This window comes from Trachurus japonicus, chromosome 17 (assembly GCF_045865225.1).
Source record: "Trachurus japonicus isolate A0001 chromosome 17, Traja_1.0".
In the NCBI taxonomy this organism is placed as follows: domain Eukaryota; kingdom Metazoa; phylum Chordata; class Actinopteri; order Carangiformes; family Carangidae; genus Trachurus; species Trachurus japonicus.
This window is the reverse complement of record NC_140923.1, coordinates 3,583,168-3,589,627: the sequence shown is the minus strand read 5'-3', so window position 1 is coordinate 3,589,627 and position 6,460 is coordinate 3,583,168.

The following is a 6,460-nucleotide window of genomic DNA, read 5'->3' as shown; positions in this document are numbered from 1 at the left end:
CGGAGTTCAGGGACACCTGTGTGATGCTGACCTTGACCTTTGACCTTTCGACCTTCATCATCCAATCAGAGTTAAAGAAACCTGAAGCCGAGCAGGAAGCAGCAGCAGCGTGTCGGAGCGCTGCAGGGCATGCTGGGTAACGGCCCTGCAGCTCTGCAGCCTTCCCTCAGCATGCACCGCCACCGCCACCGGCACTGCACTGCACTGGCAGCAGCAGATCGCCATGGCGACAAGCCCAGATTGCCGGTCACCACCACCACCACCACCACAGTGTGAGGTCAGTGTTTCCATGGCGATGGAGCAGATGAACGGTAATCTGTCCTTGTTTTTGCACCGTGGAAACAGGACGGGGAGGGAGAGGAGGAGGAGGGAGGAGAGGAGGAGGAGGGGGAGTCGTGAGCGTGTGTGTGTGTGTGTGTGTGTGTGTGTGTGATGTCACTAAAGCTGCAGCCCCCCCCCCCCTCCTCTCTCTGCTCCTAATAGCCGCTGTGCTCACACTCAGCAGATGGAGCCGAGCGTCACACACATTTACAAAAAAAGAAAAAGAAAAAAGAAAAAAAAGAGGAAAAGCTGCAGCAGCACAAACCAGGTCACGACAACGACGACGACCGACCGCCGCCACGACGACGACGACGGGCGCCGCTCCACTGCTGCAGGACAGAGAGACACCGAGACACACACAGGTGGCTGTGTTGACATGTGTGTGACCTGCTGCCGTTGGTTTATATGACCCGAGTGAGTACGACGACGATGATGATGATGATGATGATGATGATGATGATGAAGATGATGAAGATGCTCCATTCATTCTCACACAGACGTTCAGCATCCTGCACAATTGTCACTTTTTAATGCACACGACCTCCATGTTGTATGTTGTTGTTATTATAGCATTTATACTTTTATACTGTTAGATTCTTTTATATGTTTTATACTTTAATCTCCATCTTGCTATTATCGACTGTTTTCATTTACTTTATTGTTTATTCTAGGTTTTAACAAAGCTGTCCTACCGGAGTTTTTGTAAATCCTTCTCCAATGTCGTCTCTTTTCTGCAAATAAACTCACTGTGACACTCAGTTCTCTACTTTTTATTCTATCGTTCACTTCTCTGTGATTCTGTTTCTGGATGTGCACCGACACCTAATTTCCATGTTTTATTTTTATTTTATTTGACCATGTGTTGAAATGACAATAATAAAGATCAGCTGCATCATTCATTCATTCACTCAACTCGTGCGTCAACCCGCTGCTGCAGTTCCTCCTCCGGCCTCTAGGTGTCAGTAAAGAGTCGCATGTCGCTGACGTCGCCTCTAATTGGCCACATGATTGATGAGGAAGTCTCTCTTCAGTGCAGCGAGGAAGAGGAGGCGTTGCCCGGGGTTACACAGGCCACGCCCCCTCCTCCTCCTCCTCTCTGATGTCACAGTGGAAACCGACGACGACAATAAGTTTAAAAGAAAAAAGAAAGAAAAATCTTATTTCAGCTCGACAGATGGTTTTTTTGTTGCTGTTGTTGTTGCCATGCCGACAGGGAGCAGCAGTGATGATGATGTCGATGCAGGTTTTTTTTGTGTGTGTGTGTTTTTTTTTTCTTCGTCTTTGTGCAGCGACTCCAGGAAACGTGTGTGTGTGTGTGTGTGTGTGTGTGTGTGTTTCTACAAACTGCAGCGGCTGCACATCGACACCAGCTGCACATTCATCATCTCTGACTCCTCTTTGCTTTTTCTTTTCCTCCCTCCTCCCTCTCTCTGTTAACACCCCCCTCCCCTCCTCCTCCCCCCTTTCCTCCCCTCCTCCCTCCCTCCCTCCCTTCCTTCTTCTTCTTCCTCCTCCTCCGTCTCTCTGGCATCTTTCAAACGGTGCCGAGGCTCCTGATTGGCCGGCTCGCGGGCAGAGGGGGCGGGGAGCAGCAGCCAATCAGGAGCAGGCTTCATCTCCCAGCCCCCTCTTACCCCCCTCCTCCCTCCCTCTCCTCCTCCCCTTCACTAGAGCTCTGTAAAAGAGAGTAACAACACCCATCGGTCCAATGGCAGCGCCTCCTGGTGGAGGAATATGGGTAGAACTGACATCTCTGCATTGTTGGTGAATGAGCCAGTGTGGTGTTTTCAATCATTTAAGGACATTTATAGATCACCAATGGCATCATCATGGATCCTTTACAGATAAACATTAACACATAGGCGAGTAAAAACCCCAAAAAACAACAAAAAAAAACAGTTGTCTACATGAATGTTTCAATCTACATTTTGTAATAAACTAATTCTAAGTATAATCTGATATGACCAAGACACCTAAAAACAAAAACACGGCCGTTTTCATCCATTTAGAAGCGAGTGGGCAACACACATTCAATACATTGGAGTGAATGGGTTTTCTGGGCGCTTTTGCAACACCCACATCCTGCCACTAGGGGCGCATGAGGCTTTAACACGGGAGTCAATGGTGGTGTCGTTACTCCCATCACCTCCCTCCTCCCCTTTAAAAACCCAGCATGAATATTCACCCCCTTCCTCCCCTCCTCCTCTATATACCATAAACACCCCCCCTCCCCCCCCCTCCCCCTCCTCCCATCCTGCCTAAATAAAAAATCCCCTCAGAGATTTAAATCTGCCCCCCCACACCTCCTCCTCCTCCTCCTTCCTCTTTCTCATGTAGAGGACCTGAGTCTCAACATGGAGGGACGGCCGCGCGCTTTGTGTCGCTCACACAATGGACTCCAACACCCCCCTCCCCCCCTCACCCCTCCCCTCCCCAAATCCCTCCTCCTCCTCCTCCTCCCCCCTCCCTCTCTCTTTGCAGATTTGAGGTTGCAGTGCAGCAGCCTCTCTGCTATAAATAACTCGGCGGCCATCTTATCTTTTCTTTTCTTTTCTGTTTTTTTTTTTTTGTTCTGGTGAGAAGAGGAGGGAGGGGTGAGGAAAAGGAGGGAGGGGGGTTATAGATATGATGAGGGTCACATGACTGATGAAATTAGACGAAGGCCTTTAAATCTCTAGAGTGAACTGGTACACACACACACACACACACACACGTCCCTGTATCATGCGTCACATAGAAATGTTCATGTCCTCTAACGTCTACACATACATGTACATGATTAAAAATACACATGTGAACATTTAGAATAAACACTGGTAACACGTTACAATAAGGGCTAACCCTTATTTAACATGAGTTAGTACATTATTAAGCATTAATTAACTGTTTACAGATACATTAACAATCATTGTTATTATGTATTACTTAGGATTAGGAAACACATTCATTAATGTAGCCTATTAGTAAGCAGTTAATTAATGTTTATTACTCAAAGAATGTAATTAGTTATCATTAATGTATGTATTACTCAGCATTAATTAACACATTAGTTTATATATTAATGCTTAATAATGTACTAACTAGGGACCCTTATTGTAAAGTGTTACCTAAACATTATATATGTATAATTAAAACATTAAAATCTTTGTTTATATACAGTATTTTTCCTAATACGTTTAAATGTGTATTTAGACTCTTCTATAACATCAACACACTGATATTGTGTCATAACATATTTATATTATTTATATATAATCTGTCAATAAAACAGTTTCCTTTTATTCTAAATTAGTTTCACATTGAGTTCTTCTTATTATTATTCCTTGTTTATTATAGTGTCTATGTTGAACTATATTGTATTTTTACACCTGTACAGTTCATAAATCAGAACTGTATGCATTTTTAACGTGTCATGACCTGGTATGGTTTTTAGATGTATTGTACATTTCATAGTGTTGTTATGTAATTTTGATGTCTTTCTTCTTACCTTCGGGAGTTGGAAACTAGCATCAGCTATAATCTCTGTCTGCAGGACATCAGTCACCTGTTTGTAACGAGTGGAGGTGTCACTATGTTAACCTGCATTGTCCCTATTAAATAAACTGAATTAAATTAAATAAATAAACTAACTGTGACTTTTTGCTACACACATGTGCTGGTTTGATATTTGACTTTTACACATGTGACTTGTACCGTGTGTTCAGTAAATGAACTCAGACTTGATCAGCTGTGTTGTCATCACAGTCACTGCAGAGTCACTCATCAGCCGAGGTGCATTATGGGTAACGTAGTTCCTAGACAGCAGCCGTTTGCTTTTCCTGTTTAAACGTGGAAATGTAAAGAAAAACATAAAGAGTTAAAAAGAAACAAAGAGTTGAGCTGAGGAACTGATGCCGGTCAAACACTTTCAATCTAATTATTATTATTATTATTTATATTATTTATTACCTATTTACTATTGTTCTGCTGTCCCCCCCCCCCCTTTTTTGCCATATCTACCTCAGAAGTCCAACATACTTATGCTCATCACAGACACGCACACACACACACACACACACACGCACACACACGCACACACACACACACACACACACACACACACACACACACACACACACACACACACACACACACACACACACAATGCGTATCCTAAGCAAAAAACAATGTCTTTGCTATTTCAATTGTGTTATTTTATTTTATTTTTTATTTTCATCTATTTGTTATTTCATTTGATTGGTTATAATAGTTATCATTGCGTATTGTCTTGTCCTGTGTTGCTGTATATGTTTGTTTTTCACCCGTTTTACACACTTTTACACTTGTATTGTTTATCACCTGTATTGCACTATATAAAAAAATCATGTATCGAAACACAAAAAAAACCCCCAATATATTATCATTATTATTTATTCTTCTTCTCGTCCAGTGTGTTGGCTCCGCCCCCTGACGACCACGTCCACCATGTCTCCGTGTCCTTCATCATGTGACGAGGAGGAGGAGGAGGAGGAGGAGGAGGAGGAGGAAGAGGAGGACACCGTCACCTTGACCATCAGCGTCTTCATGTAAATGTGACTCAGTCAGTTTCCTGCTCCGAGGTCGACGACGGCTCATTAATATTCATGATGTCATATGTTAATGAGCTTAATCTCTGACGCCGAGGCCACGCCCCCTCAGAGACGCCGAGGCCACGCCCCCTCAGAGCGCCGGCCGTCTGGACTTCACCTTGTCCACACGTCCATCTCACTGTCTCAGGCTACAGACAGACACCCAGGTCAGGGTTTTTAGGGGTCAAGAGGTCAAATGTTTTCTGGAGAAGTGTGAACACTCAAATCTCATCTGGTCCAGATCAGATTCTTTTAAATCTGGTTCAGACGGTTTCCATGGTCCTGAATCAGACCCAGATCAGTTTTTTCCAATGTGACCTCAGTGTGAACAGCTAAAGGTGGATTTGATGCAACTTTACGTCACTTCACAATGTTTCCTCTTGGATCTTTTTATGCAGCAGCGGTTGCATCATCATCATGTGTGTTTACCGACAACTAGGGTTGTAAAATTCCGGGAATTTTCAAAGTTGGAAACTTTCCATGGGAATTAGCGGGAATATATGGGAATTAGCGGGAATAAATGGGAATAAATCAGAAATTTACTAAATTGAAGGTCGGCCCTTAACAGGGAACTTAAATATAGTTGTGAAAAATATATTGTAGCATACTAAAACAACCAGATTTAATGCAAATACACTTGAATATCTATGGAAAGCGAAGTGTTTTCACTACATTTCCCATGAGCCTCCGCCGCGCACGGTGAAATTCTTGGACCAGCACAAGATGGACAAAAGCGAAAACAATTGGCAAGAATGTTTTCATTGATCAAGAATGAAAGTCGGAGGTTTGCAGATGATCAGACACCATCGTAGTAATATATATATATATATATATATTACTACGAAAACATTGAACATGAAAACATATATATATATGTATATATAGTAATATTTTAGTCAACATTCATGTTTTTGTTGTTCAGTAAAATAATTGGTTCTTCATACAAGAATTAAAACTTGATAAAGTTTTACTCACAAATAAATCTGTTGAAATGTCGTGTTTTTTTAATTGTATTATTTTGCATAGATGTCTACTAAACTAAATATTTACATTTATGTTTGGATATGATATAGCTTGTTTAAATTACCCCCAATTTCCAGTTAATTCCCATAAATTCCCAATAATTCCTATAAATTCCCATAAATTCCCATAAATTCCCATAATTCCCATGGAAAGTTTCCAATTTGGAATATTTCCAATATTCCCCAGCTTAACTTCCCATGGAAGGTTTCTGGAAATTTACCGGAAATTTAATGGAAATTTTCCGCCCCTTTGCAACCCTACCGACATGATAACAGCTGTGGTGAGAACGTGAGAACTGAAGGAGAGGAGATTAGAAATAAAAAAAGTAAAACCATGGGCTGTATAAAGCTTGTTGACGTTGTTTCTGAATGAAGCCAGCGCTTCACAAGGTCAGTACGTTTACATGACACTTGAGAAAAACTAATTATTGCCTTAATCCGACTGTAACTGGACAACTGAGTGCATGTAGTAAACGCATTAGTCCCACTACCGTAATATCAGAGTTCTCC